At 36.6% G+C, this 22,316-nt stretch overlaps 1 protein-coding gene across 5 annotated transcripts in view; it reads left to right on the top strand.

The window, feature by feature from the left end:
• Crtc (CREB-regulated transcription coactivator) overlaps nucleotides 1-22,316 on the top strand; it is a 208,639-nt gene that overhangs the window by 82,441 nt on the left and 103,882 nt on the right. The window lies entirely within an intron of this gene.

Raw genomic sequence — 22,316 nt, forward strand, 5'->3', positions numbered from 1 at the left:
GAAAATTTGACGTTGAGGTGAAGCTCATAACCGAATTTTAAGTGTAGATAATAGTACACTCAATCTATAGGCGCGGCTGTCATCCCATTTACTGTGCCGTCATTAAATTTCTTGACTTAGGGCCGTTTTTACCAACGCCGATAATAATTTATTTTATCCATATTTTACCCAGGTTTTTGGATTAAAAAGCCATGGTAACGCTTATTTTGTGTTTCGCCAGCATAATTATCTCGATTTTGTGACATTTCAGTTATTTTTTATCCGCGGAAGATTGACCGGTAAAATATGATTATTCAAGATGACTGATACGCAAAAAATTGGCACTTAGGCGATTGAAACAACTGAAAACATGAGGGTAAATGATAGTGACGATGAATATCACCAGGAATACAGAAAGAAACGTCCTAGGTCGGTAAATGATCGTGCTACATATTGTGATGACTACAATGATTTTAGTTGTAACTCCGTCAGTATTTTTTTTTGGGGGGGGGGTTTGTTTTGAATTACATTGATGTGTTTTCATACGAGTTCCAGTAACAGATCTTTCTCTTGGTATGTCATGTTAGGCCTCTTTCTTTTTCCATCAACGCTCATAGCTATTTATGGTAGTAAAACTATTTATTTAAACTATACCGTCGAAATACTAATATTCATTTGTTTTTACTGTTGCTGTGATCAAGAACTCGTATGGTGCTAGTCAGCTTTTCTTCCAAGATTGCATCGTTTCGAGCAGTACCACACAGTTGATGCTGATTTCAAGATGAGAATTTTAAGGATCAAAATGAGTGAGTGTTATGCGAGATAATGTTACTAACCGAGTTTTAGAAAACTAGGATAATATGTAAATTGATTGGCGTTGGTTAAAACGGTCTTAAGAATCATTTGCATCTTGTAGGTATTCATGAACCGGCCAGCCGAATGCCTTTTGTAACAAAGTAGTATGATTGTGATATAGAATAGTGTGGGCTATCTCTATTACTTTTTCCATTTTGTATACTAGGAGCCCCTAGCCAATTTGCTAGTCTTCTAAATTGAAACATCTCATCCTGTCTATGGTTTGCCTAAGCCTAAAATGAATGGGCCAAGGACTTGAATAACTCACCCCTCCATATATTTCTGTACATCTCCATATTTAAACGTACACAATTCACATCTTTGGCATCTGCTTGCCTTCCAGGACTTCTGGACAAGCTAATTTCCTTCACTCAGTATAAAGGCTCGCTTCCTTAATTAGTACGGATTGCGGTGATCAACTCGGTAAAACCTTCTTTCTGATAGTGCTCTACGATATTTTTTTCCTCTTCCTTTTTTAAAGTGGTACGTCCATCAGTAAGATCTTCTTTCTAATCGCGCTCTGCGATATTCTTTTCCTCTTCCTGTTGTAAAGTGTCACGTTTATCTTTTGGCTTTTTATTTTCAAAAATATGCACTAAAATTTAAAAATAAGCTGTCTATGGAACGATTTAGTGCACTTTTAATGAAAGATTCAGGTAACTTCCAACTAATAACATGGAAAAAGCCCTTATAGTTTGACACTGAAATTACGGCAAACGCAATTGCATAATACAAGTTAAATTATTTGACATTTATCAGAATTTTTTAAAGTAAAACTATTTTAAGAGCGAAAAATCATTGTTTATTCCACTTATTGATATCTCTGATGTAAATCTGTTGTATCTTCGTACACTTTACTGTTAAAACGTACACCAGTGATTGATTGTTAAACATATTACCGTATTCTACTTTAAGAGCAAAATGATAAAAATAAATCCGCATATTAAACCCCCCCCCCAATATATATATATATATATATATATATATATATATATATATATATATATATATATACTACTAGGTTCAAAAAGTTCCCGGAATTTTACTACCATTTTTCGTATTAATATATAACAAGGGATATTATACATTTGTTTTGTTGGTAACATTCATGATGTCATTTCCTTAAAGTTTGTTGATAATGGCAATTATTGGTTTTGAGTTGTAGGCAATTGTTTATCATAGTGTTTCGTTTGTTCGTCGCATTTTGTAATTATGTCCACAGAGCAAAGTACAAACATCAAGTTCTGTGTTTTGCTGGGGACATGATCAGTATGGCTGATGAAGATGGTGATTTCTTAAACAAAATGAAACTGGTGCTACTTGTACGACCCAGTCCCTAAACGACAGTCATCTGAGTGGAAATCGAAAACATCTCCTCGGAAGCAAAAATTTCCTAGGCACACTTCCAAAGGCAAAGTTATTTTAAATGTTATGTTTTATTTAACGACGCTCGCAACTGCAGAGGTTATATCAGCATCGCCGGATGTGCCGGAATTTTGTCCCGCAGGAGTTCTTTTTCATGCCAGTAAATCTACTAACATGAGCCTGTCGCATTTAAGCTCACTTAAAGCAAAGTTATGTTGGAAGTTTTCTTCGACTCTCAGGGTCTCATGCACCATGAGTTCATTCCAAAAGGTCGTACTGTAACGAAAGAATTGTACGTAGAAACCCTCCGTCGCCTCTGGGACGCAGTGAGAAGGAAACGTCCAGAAAAGTGGGTAGAAAACAACTGGTTCCTTATGCATGACAATGCACCTGCTCATCGCGCAATTATTGTAAAGAATTTTCTTGCCAGGCACAACATAACTGCTTTGGATCACCCACCATACTCTCCTGATCTCTCACCACCTGATTACTTTCTGTTTCCCCGTCTGAAAAGTCATCTGAAAGGACGGAGATTCAATGCTGAAGAGGTTATCGCAAACGCGACGAGAGCACTAAGACGGGTTTCACAAAATGGCTTCCAGGCCTGCTTCCAGGAACTCTACACGCGTTGGCAAAAGTGTGTTGTTGCGGAAGGCAACTATTTTGAAGGAAATGCTGTAGAATAGTGTTTAAGGTACGTTGTTTCTATGATGCTAGCAAATTCCGGGAACTTTTTGAACCTAGTATGTATATATATATATAATACAAGATTCTAGATTCTGAATTCCACCTAAAACTTGCACAGTAGTGTACATTATCATTCACAAATTCTGATTGGAAGATTGTAAATTAAAACATGCTTCTGGAACCTTCTCTGTCCCGTTATCCAGTTACTTTTCCATTTGTTTCCGCGCTGACAAAGAGGAACATCTATCTCTCTTTGTATGCTTATCCTCAAACTACTTTCCGTATTCTCTGTGCCGTTCTTCAATTGTCACAGCACAGACAGACACAAATTCCATTTCTTCTACTGATGGTATCGGTTTTCGCATACTGTACTTCAGAATAAGTCATTCAGAGAGAGGGAGAGATCATTGGCAAGCGTGAATGTAAAAATGAGCAACAAGCGAGCGAGTTATTTTGTGTCGTTTAAATTGAATGTGATTAACTTCATGGAGAAAATAGATTGGCATTTTTAAACTAATCTCTATATTTAGGCCTACTGTAACCTTAAAAACTTAATTTCCTTACTGCTTTTTATTTATTCGTTTAATTTGTTTATTGCATATGCACATATAATATTCCATACTTTTTTACATTAAAAGAAGCGGGGGGAAAAGGAGTCGAATATACGAGTGTAAATACAATTTTAAATAGCCTGTCATGGTGTGAACAATCTTGGACAGTGTGAAGACCACGGTCGTGCACAGGCGAGCAAAATGTGTGTTATACTACACAAAACAAACTCTGTGATCGCCGTGAAGTGAGGCAACCCCCCAAGCGAAGAACAAAATCAACCATAGATATCAATGCTGTATTTCTTGTTCTCCCCACCTTGTCGTTTTGTTGTCATACAGGTTGCGTCAATTGCTCCTTACTTTTGCCCGCCTCTGATTTAGTGTGTATGGTTCAAACTGCACGAAAAGACAGATACATAGGTCAAACTCTGAAAATGATGAAATAATCTAAATAATAAGATATTATCAGTTACCACTCTAAACTTACTCATTTGTCAGTTTGTTATATTCTTATAAATAACGAAAATTTGGCGAGGGTGATTTTTTTTCCTTCTCTTCACTTGTACCAGATACCTCGGACGTGCCTTGTCTGTGAATGCACGTAGTATTCTGGCCTTGAAAAGGTCAGCAGCGTAACGTTTTACAGCAATTCATTTAAATATATTAACTTCAAGACCTGATTTGCAACTTTCGGTGTTATATTTCGAAGGCAGCCCTTTAAACTCCGTTTTATGGAACCAGCAGATTTTCCTCTAATAGATTACATTTTCAGAAAACACCACGTCATCGGCGTAGCTCAACTGTAGCTCGTTTGCCTGTCTATCCGGAGCTGTGCTCGAACATGGGTTCAATACCCGCTTGGTCGAATTACTTAGTTGGGTTTTTTCCCTCAAGGTTTTCCCCAACTGTAACAAGAAATTCAGGTAATTACATACCCAATTCTGAGCCTTACCTCGCCAAATATCATCTCACTATCACTAGTTCCATCGATGCTAAATAACTTAGTTGTTGATGTAGTATCGTTAAATAGGTGATTGAAAGAGAAAGAAAACGCTATATACAGTGCGTTTGTAGCTCGGCCGGACCACTAAAACATTCAAATTTGAAAATTGTACTTTCAATGAATTGTTCCTTTTAAAATTATTCATGTTTATTTTTTTATTTCATCATCCTTAATTAAAAGTTTTCTTGTTTATTTCATCATCCTTAATTAAAACTTTTCTAACACTTGTTTATGTTACTTAGGTTATGTTATAACGGTCCGGCCGAGCTACGAACGCACTGTATTATTCCTCGCTCTTATAAAATTATTTAGGCCTATATACTCAATTACACGAAAGTCCTCAGACATTTGTGGATTCGGAATGACATTTTGAAGCTTTTTACATTGTTCATCTCTCGTAGTAGTTACATGAGCTAGCCGACAGAGCCATCTGCATGTGAAGGTAGATTTCTATATGTACGATGGAATGGTGGTTAGAGAGTCTTCCTTTGGAAATTAACCATTCGAAGTCATGATTTTCTGAAATTACATAACTTAGTGTGACATGACCTCCAACCTTACTTTCCTCCTCGAAAAATCTTCACTTCGAATTTTTTTTTCCCCATAACTCATCGTCTTAGTATGAATTTGAACCTGCGATACGTAAGTGTAAAGTGTAACCACAACCCCACTCAGAAGGACTGAAATATATTATAGGAAAAATATATTTCGTTACGATGTGCTCACTGATACGCAGTACGCTGTTTTAGGATATTCGTTGACTGAAATAATTCTGAAGTGGGTGTATTAATATAGCATGTAGTCTACAAATATGTACATTTTTAAAAGAAAATGACTGTTTATCATATGATTTATGTGCCAAAGCGACTGTGAGACAGATTTTCACCGAATTCTTCGGCTTCCTCGGCCAGTTTTCATTTCGCCATCATCGCAGCATCACTAGCTCGTGCACAGCCACTGTGATTTAAAAAGAATATGGACAATGGACTAGATTTTTCTTTGGTCCACGGCACTAGGTGTTTTTCCTATGTTATGCGTTATCTCGGCTGTGGCCCTGTGCCTGCTGACCGCATTTCCAAGAAGGACTGCAATGTGCCTGTTTAGTTTCGGTCCAAAGATATAACCTCTCTGTGGCTCAGCGCTAGAGCTCTGGTCTTTCATTCAGGCAGCCCGGATTGGATCCTCGGCTAGGTCATGTTAGAATTTGCGGTGGACAAAGTAAAGGTTTTTTTTTTTCTCGGAGTACTTTGTTTTCCTCTGATACAACTAACACTCTCCATCTTCTCATTTCTTCATCATCATCATCATCATCATCATCATCATCTGCAGCAGTTAAAAATATATATTACTTATATCGCTAACGAACGATAACAAAATAAAATGATAACTTAATTGTTATTTATAACGCTAAAGAACGATAATAGAATATAAATGATAACTTGAATATTATTTATATCGCTAAAGAACGATAAAAACGATAACAAAATAAAATGATCAAGTGTGAACCAGATATAGACCAGAAAGGGTAATTTGTGCAAGCTGGTGAGCCTATTACAGACTCCTGCATGTGGAAATAAATAATAAATACACTAGAGTAATTTATATGGCGCTTAAGATTTCTGAGTTTGTGAGTTTCTTGTTGAAGACCACACGAGCTTAGTATTAAGGAGATGTCATTGGAAATAGTCAAAATTCGATTCTTTTGTTTTATTTTTATTTTATTCTCTGATGCTTAAAGATTAGTTTGCCAAATTTTATTTCGAAATTCCATCAGAAAGTGCCCCCAAAATTATTAAATGCCACGATGCCATGCCACTCTTCTTTATAATTTTAAACTTCACGCTTCAGTTTCCGAAAGTTACGTTTTCTATAACCCTGCAGATCGAAAAAGACGGTGGGTACACTTAAATGAATATAAAATATATGTTAAGTTTTGTGATTAAATGCACAATTAATTAGAAAATTAAGTTGGAAGTTTCAGCAGTCTGACAACAACGCCGCTAACACACTGCTCTTTTTGTAGGCTTAATACAGATGTAAGAGATCAGCGAACTCAGATCTATCTCCCTATGTGAACTTCTTTGACTAAACGTTGCAATCTGTTCTCATCGTTCAGTGGCTTGAAATCAGTGGTTTTTAAATTAAATTTACACGAAAACCGTTTACACTATGGAAATACGCCAGAGGAATAATGATTCTTTATTGGATTTTCTGATATGGACAGTCACTATCCTACTCGCAATAGTAACCGAGGCTGGAAAATACACCTTTTCTTAGAAAACTATGAACTTTCCACCAATATGGTGTTACACTTTTTTGTTACATACAATATGAGCTATTTGCTTTGAAAATTGGCAGAGTTATGTCACTTCTACTCTGTATGTATGTATGTATGTATGTATGTATGTTAATGAAAGTTTGCAGTTCTCTTTATTACCGAATAACACAAATTTTCCTGTTGAAAGATTGTTTTTGTGTTAACTTAGAATAGGCTACTTTACTGAAATAAAGGAATTATATTTTTTAATAATAGATTTTGAAAAATGTATATGAAAATCAATAGTATTTTAAAATTCTGTCTACAGGGATATGTTAGGTAGCTATACCAAAAGGCGGATGTGTACAAAATTCTAGATCCATATCTCTAACAGATCATGAGAAAATGTTCGTAATCTTCTGTAATATCGGGTTAGGATAGGTCGGCTTATAGCTGGAATTCCTGAAACGGTACGATATTGTAATCAAGACCCAAACTACATAAGTTCACTTTAAATAACCATACCAAATTTCAAATCGTTGACCAAATTAGTAAATTAAATATATAGTGCATCCAGACGTTTGAGATGGGCAGGGCATGTAGCACGTATGGGCGAATCCAGAAATGCATATAGAGTGTTAGTTGGGAGACCGGAGGGAAAAAGACCTTTGGGGAGGCCGAGACGTAGATGGGAGGATAATATTAAAATGGATTTGAGGGAGGTGGGATATGATGATAGAGACTGGATTAATCTTGCACAGAATAGGGACCGATGGCGGGCTTATGTGAGGGCGCCGATGAACCTTCGGGTTCCTTAAAAGCCATTTGTACGTAAGTAAGTGCATTTGGAGAGATGTCTCCCCTTAAACCAACCAGGTGAAAATCTATTACGTTAGCACGCGACTCATATTTAATACTCTTCATTTTAGAAAACAGTTGCACACATGAATAGTTGAGCCGGACATACAAAGTAAACGTCTTGCAAATGAACTCATTTGAGGGAAAGCTTGTCTGATAAGATCTCTTATAAATCAAGTCCTACTTTACCGCGACAGCTGATTAATGTGTTGTTTTGTACTTGTATTAGTTCCGACTGTAGAAATTCTTCTACCGTGTCGAATGACAAAGGGTCGCTAAGAAGGGAATAGTGCTTTCATCATAGATTTAAATTTAAAAACCTCTCTCTTGAAGTTCTTTGATTATTTGTCAGTATCGGTGATAGATGCGAAAGTATATGCACAAATATTCATGTTCGCATTCCTTGCAGAAATGAAACGGAGAAGCACAAATTTAAACCAGAATGTAATATTACAGTTGAAATACTGAAGAACGTGATATTGATGTGTTTTGTTTCCATTTTAAAGGTGTTGGGGGATGATGGGGTTGAAGGGAAAGTTAATGTTGTGTTGATCCGAAGAACAACGTTTCCAGTGGTGGTGTTGGTGATGACGATGATGATGATGATGATATGCTGGTGGTGGTGTAGAGTAGCGATGAAACGATGACAGTTTACACAGAAGTTCTTGTTGAAATCTTCCACCGTTGTTTTTCGATCATAAATTATGTCATGGAATCTGCCGGGAATGCAACTTGGACACTTTTAAATTAGAAGCGTCTAACTGTATGGGCTTCAGTAAGTCTTTGGAACACACCCAAACCCTAACGAGTATCAGCCTACATAATCATAGGAATTCGAACTTGAGACCATTGGAATGGTATTGAACTTAGTTCAAATGAGAGTAATTTTCGTTCCTTTGTGTTTCTTAACACAATCACGAATTTATTCTGTAGATGCAGAGCAATCGAGGGGATGTGATCCGAGTTATATACTGTCCCGCCAAGCGATCAATAATGTTTGTTTATGTATAGCGACAGTGTGGTATGCTGTAAGGCTGTGTACTTCCATTACCTTGTCGTGAGTGTGAGGTGGGGGAGTTGCGAATACTTACTGAACTGATTTTTTTTCCTTCAGTTTCTCTCTTGTAATAAATAGAAAACAGAAATTGGTTCATTTATAGTCTTGTACTTTGTTTATAGTCTTATACTTTGCGGTGTCGAGGTTTCCGTATCTATTTGACCTATATCCTAGACAGCGTGGGGCCAACATAGCGCCGTTTCTCCACCTGAGACAACATAGGACATAACGTATTGGCAATATGCGAACACCAGTAAAACCAACCTTATTTGGATCTTTACGAATATAAATATACCCAAGAACCTTACGTTCCAATAAAGTCAGAAAAGCAACTCCAACTATAACAAAAATAACAAATAAAATAAAAATAATAAATAAGCCAAAAACATTCTAATTTTAAAGCAGGTGAGAAATTCAGGCAAGTTTTCCTTAGAGCGTTACCTTTTTTCAGGGAAAGGCTTCTTTTCGGTGTTGATGGTGTATGACACCACCGTTAACCGAACGGATAGACAATCGGCTGTTAAGTTTTGGGAGAAAAAGTGATGTTGATGCACATTTTGTTGGGGTATTTCATGTTATGCTCTCTGTAATTTGCAGTAAAGATTGTCGCGGGCGTAGAAAGAAACTGTATTAAATTATAATCCAAAGAGAACTGACCTCTAAGATCTTGCAGTGAACATTTCACGAGGCCATGAAAAATTTTCGAAGTTGACATCGAATTCCAAATCTTCACATGTGGCACTGTAGATGTTTAAAAGTACGGGCGTGAGAAGTTCGTGAACTAGAATCATAAATACGTAAGTAGATTTACCCCGTTCATGCATCAGCATGGAAGTGGAACTTCGTGTTTCATATTCGTGAAAACGTTTGTGGTCGGAACCATGCTCCGACTCGGTGCACTGGATTCCATTAATGCCGTTACGTTCCTTAGTCGCATTGACAACAAAACTACGTCCTCTACCTCTACCACTACCCTACACGTGCGACTTGAATCGTCTGTATTGTATTTTGGTTTTCAATGGTGTTCATGCTAGAGTCCATGTATTGTGGGTCCCTATCACCACGGCATGGCGCGTCCTCAGGTTGCGGATCGAGGAGACGGCCTCCAGATATGGAGGGTAGCTGCGAATATATTGAATAAGCAGTCGTGGACAGCCGATGAGGGGTGGCCCTCCAGCTTGGGGGTTGGGCGAAGGGCTAACAACCCTTCACCGTAAAAAAACAGCTTGTTACGAATCCTTCAAATAAGCCGGAATGGGACTGATTCTCTGGCACGACCACAGCAAAGTAATAAGGTTTTGAGAACAGGAGAATGGAGAAAGTTACACAACGCAGAACTGCATGCATTGTATTCTTCACCTGACATAATTAGGGACATTAAATCCAGACGTTTGAGATGGGCAGGGCATGTATCACGTATGGGCGAATCCAGAAATGCATATAGAGTGTTAGTTGGGAGGCCGGAGGGAAAAAGACCTTTAGAGAGGCCGAGACGTAGATGGGAAGATAATATTAAAATGGATTTGAGGGAGGTGAGATATGATGATAGAGACTGGATTAATCTTTCTCAAGATAGGGACCAATGGCGGGCTTATGTGAGGGCGGCAATGAATCTCCGGGTTCCTTAAAAGCCAGTAAGTAAGTTCATGCTAGAGTAGCAGCTAAACAATTAGAACTCGTTTGCGATGTATGCCAACTGAAATGCAGCGGGACGCCACTGCTCATAGGAATGCCTGTCTATGTGTCTCTTATATAGGCCTACATCTTAATAAGCATAGCAGTGGGAGAGGGATGAAGTACTGACAAAACAGAATTTCAAAACATGGCAGCATTTATGAAATGGATTGTACCTACTCAATTTGATAATTGCTCTACCAACTGAGCTACCCCGCCGCCACAAAGGTGGGGGGAAAGATGGGTGCTGTTACCCCTTTTTGCCAGTGTTATCACACTGGAAGTTTAAGGCTACAAGGTCGGGGAAAGGCAAAATATCGGTTTTCATTTCTTGAACTGACAGAAGAGGAAGTGCTATGGGCAAGAGAAAATGCGGGTTAAAGGTTGTAGCAAGTACAGCGTCGGTGGAGAGGGAGAACGGAACATTTCACTAGAATTTGTCATGCAAATGTCTGCTAGCGATAAGTTTCTAAAATTATCACCAAAAAACTGTAGAAAAACTTATCTTGTCAGTTTACGTGAGTTATGTGTCGCTTTGTGTACAGCCGATCAACTTGTGAGTTAATCTTTCATAAGGTGCATCTACACTGTTCAACTTTTCTTTCAACTTTACGCTTTCAAGCAATATATGCAAGATTGATATTTAATATTGATCGAACGCGCGTTTTAAACTTCGTTCTTTCAGTATTCTTGCCAGAGTGCATGCGTACGCGCATGGAAAATTGAACTGTGTAGATACAGGTTTACCTTTTTTTATTATGTTTAGGCCTTCCTGTTTTAATTTAGCCTACTTATGACAATCATAAGGCATTGAAGAAACTTTGAATCTCGAACTACTATATGGTAACAAGAGACTGAGAACGGGTACCCGTACAAGTTAATACTTTTGACCTGAATACGTTTTTAAAATCAGACCGACGTATGAGATCCCAGGGTGGATTGGTGATGTAATTGTTTTTGTTTCCAAATAGTGGGTACTTGACTTTCGCCATTCACCCATATGAAGCCAGTTGTGTGAACAAATTTACTGATAGAGTCGTTGCCCAGAGTGCGTCATAGGAAGTTGGTGTACGCTACACCCGCGATGAGATGAGATGATGGAGATTTGTTGAGAAGTCACAGGGAAAAGGGAGCTCTGGTGATGTAACATTTGCAGGATGATCCATTCCGACACTATAACTTCGTGACTAATAACACGATTGAAATAAATGTCACTTTCGATCGGGTATACGACTACGATGCAAGCATGACCTTGCGTTGTCGCCGCGCATGGATGAGGTGCGGGTGGGGAACCGCGGCGACTGGCGGCCATTTTGGGCGTGGGCAAAAATTTCTGGGTCGTATATCTCGTGACTCCGATGTGCCAGCGCACTGATTTTAGTGCCAAACGAAAGATCTTGTGAATACGTTTTTAAAATCAGAGCGAAATATGGGATACCAGAACGGAAACGGCGATGTAACGTTTGTAGAGTGATCTATTGTTACTTCGTGATTAATAACGCGATTGAAATAAATGTGGTCTCGTTCGGTCGGATATACGACTACGATGCAAGCATGAACTTGTCGAGTGGGGGCCCGCGAAATCTGGTTGCTATTTTGGGTGTAAGCGAAAATTTCCGAGCAGTATCTCGTGACTCGTGGTCAAAGTTAGCTCCTGGTCACGTGTAGGCCTAATATGTTTGTAGCGAATAAGTAAAATGTTTTGTTATGAAGTAGAACTGTTAGAAACAGTTATAGGACTACATCCCCTTCAAGCAGTCTGCCATGAAGTGGACGTGTCTGTTTACGATCCTAGTTCAAGAACTGCTCATATGTCTATTTTGAAATATCTATAGTGCCACACCTGAAGACAAAGGATTCGGTGCCAACTTCATTGCTACATGATCCATAAATCGTTTGTCTTAAGATCTCATAGATTGGGATTCAACGTATTTTCCAGTTTAGCGAATACAGAAATAGTCCGGTCAAGAAAAATATATTTTTTTGGCCATTTCGTCCTCATAGAATTTCGACGATGAAGAACAACTGCAGTAGGGCCTAGTCACTGGCGTAGCTCAGTCGGTTGAGGTTGCTTGCCTATCGATGTGGAATTGCGCTCGACGGTGGGCTCGATTCTTGTTTGGAGTAATTACCTGGTTGGATTTTTCCGACTTTTTCCACCCTTAAGGCGAATATCAAGTAATCTGTGGCGAATCCTCGGCCTCATATCGCCAAATACTATCTCGCTATCATAAATTCCATTGACCCTAAATAGAGTAATTCATACAGCATCGTTAAATAACCAACTAAAAAAAATTGCCTTTAAAAGCGCCGTTAAATAAACCATCACCATAAACAATTGACATTTTGGTATTTCAATTTCAATTGTCCCTGGAGACTAGAAAAAGTTAAGCAGGTTAGGTCTCTGGCAAAGACGTTATAATAGTATACTAGACTCACACAGAGCGCTGGTGTGCTGTCCAAAATTGAAACCAGTCTGCGCATGTTTACGCCTCCATGCTACTGGTAGAAATAGAGCGGCAAACACGATTGTCATACTTGTCCTTTGTTTTGTCTCGGGTGTTTTTAGTGAATAGTGTGAAAGTAATGGCAATATAATTTTGAAAGATGATATATTATCGCCGCGGACTCATGCTTAACATGTCGGCATTATACAATAACGTGCGGTGTGGTTTAAAAAATAATTTTGCCGACCGATTGTTGCTCTGTAGGTTTCACTCTAAGCGTCACGTTGTCACGTCTACTTTCTCGATAAGAATAAGCACTAGTTTGTTATATTGTTAAATGGCTATTATTATTATTATTATTATTTCATATACGAGTACGTTGGCTTTCTTAACTCTTAATAATAACTCTTTAATAATAATTTAATGTTCGTCCTCAGCACAAGACATTGCAACCTCGGGTTTAGTCTACGTGGATTAGACAAGTAAGTGTCATTTAATAATAATTGAAGCAGCTTATTGGTTGCATTATTGAAATTGAGGCGAGTGATTGGAGCGGCGACACAAGAAATTGAAAACAATAATACAATTAAATTTCAAAGACCTGCCGAACGCATGAGGCCGCTCAAAGACCTGCCGAATGTTAACCATGAGAGCGCGGCGATAATACCATCCCTGTTTAATTTTCCAAGCTATTTGCAAAAGGTACGATATAATATTATCTCTGTTGTTACAATATCAATATCATTAAAAATCAATCAGTAGTTTACGACAATAAAGAATACTTAATTGTTAGTACAAGTATATCAGACTGTAGAGAAATCCCACTGAGTGAATTATTTAGACTTACACATCAGATGTTAAAACATTAGTGGAAAGATAACTTTTTGTTTTTATTATGTAAATGAATTTATCTGCAAGATAATAAACTTTCAGTCAAGATCCATATATGGATAAATAAATATACAGATAATAAATAAATAAATAAATAGCTATAATAGCTAAGCCTCCTTTGTGAATTTATGATTCAGATTTCACCTATAAATAACTCTTTTACATTTTGCCGGATATATTTTATTAACAAAAGCAAGGAATGGCATCTTATTGATATTGCATATGTGCATAAAAATTATGTACCATCACTCCGCAAGCAATGATAATATATTTATTTTATTTTTTTTAATAAAAATACAATATGTAAAAAATCCACACATAAAAAGTATGTGTTTTTTTTATCTTGCATAAAGTGATTGTTTAGTTTTTAGGTCTTCACGTTACCTATTGTTTGCAATGTATTAGGTACCGATACTTTTTATAATTGATAGCACTCCCTTTATTAATTGAAGAATGAATTCAATGTAATTTGGCTACCTTCGCATATTATATTTTGCCAGATTACCTATGTCCTGTGGTCTAAAAGTACCGGTAATATAATTCATTTTTGATTCTCTAAAACTTAACAACAAGTCTATACTGATTATCGCATATTTATTTCACTTAGGAATTTGATTATAACAAGAACTTGTGTAATCAAGGTGCATATATTTATGTCTTGTGATCTAAGAGTTAATATGTTAATATAATTTTAGATTCTCTGAAACCTAACAATTTGCTGATTATCGTAAAATTATACAATCTATAATGTGTATTGTGTAGGCCTATTTATGGATGTATCAGTATGTTTTCTATAAATTGCTGCATACGTATTTTCTTTTCTTTAATGTTCTAACACATATCAATGAAACTTTGAATATGTTTATTTCGTCCTAATTTTACGTTAAACGTCGAAAATGGCCATAATATGTCAATTTTAGATCATCACAGCGTTAAATTGCGTGATTTACGCACTGCTATTATTTGTCTGCTCTCCAACAATATGGCGGCAAGCGCAGCGTTCAATTTTCCCCGGTTTCCTCGTTTCGCGCAGCCGAGACAGTAGGGGCTTGGTCTCTGGATTGCTTGCTGTTCGGCTGTGCCGTATTACAATTGTCTAGCGTTAAAGATCAACAACTTATGTGTGAAAATGCTACAATGTTTTCGTTTTACTCAAGTTAAGTTGGTGTTTATTAGTGCTGTCTTAGTCGTCTTTATTTTATCTGCCTTGTCTTTCTGCTTGGCGATTGATAGAATAGATAGTATTACACTCCGTTCTCAGGAATGGAAAGTAATGAAAGGTTTGTCGCTAATATTTTTTTAGAAAAGACAAATTTGTAATCATCCAATTAAAAAATAAAATGAATTCCTTAAATAGGTGTACTACAATGCCAGTAAACGAATACCGGGTGTTTCCATGGTGTTATTACAAACTTTCAGGTTTGATGCAGAAGGCAGAAGTATCAAATTATGATAAGAAAACCTTTTCCGGAAACGTCTCCTCGAAAGTAATAAACAAAAACCGTTCTAGATTGCAGGAAGTATAATACAGTAGTAATAGGCAACCCCGCCAACATGTAGGCGTACATCACAAGCGGTTGAAAGGAAACTCCTCTAATGCACTGTAGATGACATGATTTGTATTTCGACGTAGTCAGTCCTGAGGTACGAATGTTCAGAATGTAGACTGTGCTTACATGTTTAAAAGTGCACGTGGATTAAAATTATAAGAATTCTTCATATTCCATACAGAACAGAACTTTACTTATGTATAGTAGTACAGTACACGAAATAAAAAAAACCTAAACATATGCAACTTTCTTTGAATAAACAATTTCAAACAGTCCTGAAACGTGATCCGGATATTTGGAGTTCGGATAATTGGCGTTCTACTGTACTGTATACAGCTGCGGGATCTTGCAGATACGGTGTTATGGGCAAATGGAAACGGTAGGGGCGCAGGAGGATTGTATCGGACCACCTATCCACGTGGAAGACTCCAGCTCATACTATGTTTCCAACGGTTACGGGAAACGGAACTATTTCTGCCACAATTCCACGACAGAGGAAGAAGACGAACTGCACGGAAACTCTCGTGTAGTCCGGATTTGTGCGAGACGAGCCTCTCACCTCGCATGCGTCGGTTCAGAAAAACCAAGGCTTTAATGGCTTCATCATTGTGCCAACCACACGATATATCCGTTGTGGTTGGAAGATCTTTTACTTCTGCTGAGGCATGTGGACATGAGGCCGGCTGGTCGGCCTTGTCCCTTCATGGACTTTCGCGCCACGGATTTAATTTTTTTTTATAGACGCGTGTTTTGGAACTAAACGGTAACGTCAGCCGGAAAAAGTCGCTCGGTTGGCCAATTTCTCTGCTTTGTTTACTGCTGGAGGATTTAAGTTTGAATATGTGATCAGGAAGAATTTTATACGTTGCTTTTCGCTGAGTGTGGGAGGTCGTATGTTTGAATTTCGTCAAAGCATGGATTTGATTTTTTACTTTCTCGTTACACGAAGTATAAAGAGGAAATTTTCTGTTGCGATATTAAAAACTATGTATGTAAGACCTAGAGATTATCATGGAAATGCGCGTTTTCACCATCACTGATGCCAAAAAGATGATCTCGGTCATCCCGTTTGTGTACAGAGATTTCTCGTAAACGTTGGACGAATTTTATTCATATTTAGTATTTATAAATAAATTTATCCGGAAATGATGTAGGCCTACATAAAATAAATCAAATTTTAGTAGGAAATTAGTGAATCTTTATTTAATATGAAAAGCACAATGATGACGCAGTAAAGAGAACCTCCTTAAGAGGTTGTTGGTCAGTTCTGAGCTCCCTATGGATAAAATTATAAGGAGGGATATTTTAGAACATATATGCTTACAAACCACGCACATATTTTAACATTTATTGCGCTCTTAAATGCAGATTTTCTTAGGCAGAAAAATAGTATTAAAAGTTATTACAATATACGAATAGCTATTTCATGTGAATTTGTGAAAAATTGATGACATCTAGGCCTAAATTAAAACTTGGAATTTACAAATTTGTAATTGTACCGGTCTTTCTTTATTTCTTTGGAACAAAAGTTATCCGTTTTGTGCGCAATTCAGACAAACGCAAATTATCGTTTTATTTCAGTTCTTACTGAAATATTTGATTATGTGTGTGTTTTTAACGATAGTTAAAAAAATAAGATACAGAGTGTCCCATTTATCTTGTGCACCTATTATAACTTTTTTGTTTGGATAGGTATTGGAATTCTTGTTTTTGAGAGTTATGTTAGAACGAGGGGCTAACATGAGTGTAGAGATTTGGTGCATGTAACTACATTATGGTACAAGATACACGTGACGTCATCAATTTTTCAAATAGCACTACATACTTTAATCATGTTAGATTGATTACACACATTAAGATGAGTTCAAAAATAAATCACAATGTCACCTTCCCTATCAATAATAACAACACAATTCAAAATGAATGCCATCAGAATGTGCCGTTTGTTGTGGTGCCCCATTCATCTTGTGCATTAACTTACACAAAACTAAAGACGACTGACGTCCGTACACGTCGTGTGTTGTATGTTTCCTGTCTTAACATGTAAACAAACCACAACAACTGTCGACGCCACAATCCACATACAGTGGGCTGCACGTTCTCCAGACCTGTCGCCAATCGACAGAACATTCTGTCGACACCAGACGACATGCAACAACGCATTCGACAGGCTTGTGTGCCCATTCAGCCAGCAACATGCCGGGCAGTCATACGGTTTTTCGGGGAACGCCTTCGAATGTGCATTAATGTGAATAGTTACCATTTGGAACATCTTTTGTGACTCTAAAAGCATAACATCACATTGGGAGTACATTTTTGTTTCGTTTTGTTGTTTTTATTGATTAGGAAGGTGACATTGTGATACATTTTTGAACTCGTCGTAATGTGTGTAATCAGTGTAACATGATTAAAGTATAGTGCTATTTGAAAAATTGATGACGTCATGTGTATTTTGTACCATAATGTAGTTACATGCACCAAATCCCCACACTCATGTTAGCCCCTCATTCTAACATAACGCTCAAAAACAAAACTTATCCAAACAAAAAAGTTATAATAGGTGCACAAGATAAATGGGACACCCTATACACATGTAATGTAATGGTAAAAGAACTAAATTGTTATGAAACACGTAACTCACATAAAGGCACATAAATTATTTGACTTATGTAGGTATACTTTTTTAACTAAAAAAAAAGGATATATATGTAATGTCATTCTCACCTTGGCAAAAAAAAAAAAACTAAATTATTACGAAACACGTAACTCATATAGACAAACTATACGTATCTTCGTGACACTCATTTGGTATGTTATCGCAGCGATATCCTGTATTAGTTCTATCTTAAGTGAAGGCCGGACATGATGCAGAAAATGCGTCAGCCTGACATCGGCCGAAAAGAATCGAAATGTGGACATAATATAAACATCGGCGAGTATTTGAAAATCTTTGAACAAATCTGCGACATTGGGAACCGCAGCTTTATTTCTTTTCCGAAGAAATCTATATTGAAGTTTATCGCATCTAAAAATGCATTTCTGCTTCAGGTTTGATTTCACGAACGTAAAACTTAATATTATGCGTGGTATTAACTCGACGTGATAAGGAATATAAGCGTACTTACTGATTTCTAAAAAAAAGAAAAACATTGTATCCGAGCACGAAATACGTGTTGGAATGCGATCTATCTTACTGAAGATAATACAACTTTGATTACTGAGGAGGTGTGGGTTAAGGACGATGCTATAAGTTCATTCTAAAGCAGTGCATTATTAAGATAAATTACGTTTCCGAAGGTCGTGTTGTGGGTAGTTACTAGATTATGTAATGCATAGTAGCAACGGTTGGTTGTGTTTTCTACTATCAGTTACAATAACCTCGCATACAATGAATCTGTACCAAACAAGCTAAGCTGCTGCTAGCGTTCAGTGTGCCGACTCTCATTCTTCGTGCTTTCACCATCCTTAACAGTGAAAATATAATCATAAATTTACGTATCTCTCTCTCTCTCTCTCTAATGGCTTCTCATCGAATGGCACTGGGGTTCGATCACAAAATCTTGTGAGATGTATTGTAGGCAAAGGTAACTGTGGGTAAGATTTTCTGTGTTTGCTTGTGTCCCCCCCTCCTCTTTTTTTTAATATTCCTTCATTATCGTAACATCATCGCTCTGAATATTCTCTGTACCTGGAAGGAGACTGGCTGAAAGATCGTCAGTTAACGGAAGTAGACCTATAAACTTTCATGTAGTGAGAACGAATGTTCATTCGCGAAATGAACAAAGATCATATGTGGTAGTACAGGGACATCATTTTATTTTTACTAACATTTTTAATATTAACTTCCCTATACCTCTGGATCAACGCCGTTTACTACCCCCTTCCACGACTGGAGTTCGATGATACTGGCGTAATATACAAACAAATCACTTTACTAGATATAGGAGGGAAGAAAAGTAGTTCATCCATTTACGTAAATTAGGAAATATTGCGCTTTTGAGTTTAATCATTTTCATTAGGTTTTTGTTTAATCAAAATACAGTACAGTATTAACAATGAGTGTTTTTACTCACGAACTGAGCTGTCCATGTGGACGTATTCATTATGCAGTGTATATTATACTGTCTACAGCACATTAGCGTACAATACAGAGAATGAAGTTAAATTGAAAAATAATCATAATATGGATATTTAGACACTTTTTTTTTTTAAATGGTGGCCGTTCATTTCGATACAGGCTGCAGTTCTAATGTGCATATTATCGCACTATAGACTATTGTACCTAATTCCAATTACCAGTTTCGTTCTTCGTACTAGTAACTAATGTTGAAATAATTCTGTACCTACTCTATAAAAGAGTACCTTACGTACTGTAAATTCAATCTTCACTTCTGCCCGATCCGAAAAGATAAAATTACTCAGACATACTATCTACTGTCCGTCCAAGTGGTTATGTCGTAGGGTCGTAGAAAGGAGGGAAATCACGTGACAGTTAATTACTTAACGAAGCCCTTTTATTTGAGTTATTTTAAACAGTTGTATAATACTACGTAGACGTCCAATTCCTAACACAAATTAATGTTCTCAGAAAAGAGCTAAGACAGCCCAGCCACTAGCTGGCGAATAAAAGCTGGTGAGGGAAACCGGGATACGACGTAGGCAAATGGACGACAGTACCTGTGCGAAAATGATTCAATATTGAAAGCTCTTTTGTCACTGGAAAACGCGAACATATTTTTGGAACGTACTGTTTACTATGACCTTAAGGCTACTATGACTGTATATGCGGTCTTGGATCTGTGTGGAGGACGGTTGAACTTCGTTAGTAGAAGGGGTGGGAGTGAAGTACATTAAAAACTCAGGTATAATAAAAATTGAAGTAAAAATAAAATGATGTCCCTGTACATTCCTTGTGTTGGCGCGCCTTCGACAAAAATTGCCACGCAGTCTTATTTTTTTAGTCTTGTTTAACAACGCTGTATCAAGTACTAGGTTATTGAACAACGATGAAATTGATATCGAGATGATATTTGACGAGATGAGGCCGAGGATTCGCCATAGGTTATCTGATATTGTCATGGTTTGGGAAAATTTTAATTTTTGGTCCTACAAAATATATCTGTTATGGTAACAATGATTATTATAGGAGAAAAATTCACTCCGGCGCCGGGGATCGAATCCAGGTCCTTGGTTCTCAAATAGGTCTACACTTGCTGTTTGGAAATGTGTGTATTTGATAGTTTTGCATTATTTTTATTTGTAAAACCACCTCTCAAAGATTGTATACAATATGTTTGTATGTGTGTAACTTACCTATACTGTGTACTGTTGAACATTTGTGTGAACATTTTTTTCATTTTTGTATGTAAAATTATCTCCCAAATTTTGTTGGAACATTTTATGGACGCTCTGTGTAATTGTGAGGTCATGTGCGTTGATATTTATTTGCTACTAGCCGTACCCGTGCGCTCCGCTGCACCCGTTAGAAATAAATATAAAGTAATTACATAATTAAAATAGGACATTTGATCGAGGGAAGATTCGTGTTTGATAGAAGGATAAATCGTTTAATATGTTACTTAATTTAAATTGTATTTAAATAATTAAAATGCGATCATTTTGGTCCAGAGAGCACTCATTTGGTGCAGTGACAATTCCTTTAACATGTTTCTTAATTTTTATTACATGCATCCATACTTTAATGAAAACTGACATATCATTTAGATTTAATGTGTATACTTTATTTTACTTGCTATATGTTTCCATTGAATTATGATAATAACTTAATTTTAACCCTTGTATTCTACGTATTCAGTAAATGGCGCATGGGCCACTATGGTTCTGAACCCTTCAAATAACTTAAATAACTTAAATTATATTATATTATATTATATTATATTATATTATATTATATTATATTATATTATATTATATTATATTATATTATATTATATTATATTATATTATATTATATTATATTAAAATGTGTTGATAACGGATGTACACCGATAAGTAAGTTTTTAATTTGTTATGGGGGCTCTTGAATCTCAGGAGGAACAAATTTTATTTTACAACAGCGCAACATAATCTGCTTGGCTCATTACCCAATTTTTTTTTTTTTTTGCATTTAATGCATATGTATTTTATGTATTTTAACACGATTCAATTGAGCATAGTTAAAATTTGGATTATAAAATAATGGAATGCTAAGCTAACATATTATTACTGCATATTAAGTCAATACACTCTTGTGGTTCGTTAATTCTCTGAGATAAACATTATTTTGAGAAATACAGGAAACGAATACACAGAATAGCCTATCAAGTTGTTTGTGCATAAGAAGCTATTTAAATCTTACCTGTCCTCAATTCACTCCGAAGTTACTGTAATGACATTATAGCATTATGTCCATATAGAGAAACAACACTTTCCAACGGTAAAATAATAATTAATTACACAAATCGGTTAATTTAGCTTCCGATATTACTTCATACAAACACAGAAACATTGTCTGTAGGCTATGATTCATAGCTTTCGATTGTTGTTGACCAAGGCCCCTTATAGACGAATTCATTTATTTCTTTCATTACACCGCCTTAGATGGCAGTTATTTTAATTTTGAAACACATTTATCTCATTAAATATCAGTCCTATCACAATTTTTCAAAGAATAAAACTTATCGGAAATGATTTTTAAAGAAATTTTTGTTATGTAACATTTTTCACACAAATCAATAATAAGCGAGATATTTCGATTTATTTAATTCAGGGCCCCTTATAACCCCCCTTTTAAATAATGTATTTTGAATGCCATATAGCCTAAAATCTAAGTTACAACGAACTTAATTTATATTCCAATTTTCATAGAAATCGGTTCAGCCATTATCGCGTGAAAAGGTAACAAACATACAGACAGACATACAAACAAAAATTTCAAAAAAGCGATTTTCGGTTTCAGGGTGGTTAATTATATATGTTAGGACCAATTATTTTTGTAAAATCGAAAATTACCAGAAAAATTTCGGCTACAGATTTATTATTAGTATAGATTTATTTGAAATGTGGATAGAGAGAAAAATGAAGCATGTGGAATGGATAGACTGATTGTATGCTAGAAAGAGTGGGCGAAAAAGAATAATACT

Source organism: Periplaneta americana, chromosome 17 (assembly GCF_040183065.1).
Source record: "Periplaneta americana isolate PAMFEO1 chromosome 17, P.americana_PAMFEO1_priV1, whole genome shotgun sequence".
NCBI lineage: Eukaryota > Metazoa > Arthropoda > Insecta > Blattodea > Blattidae > Periplaneta > Periplaneta americana.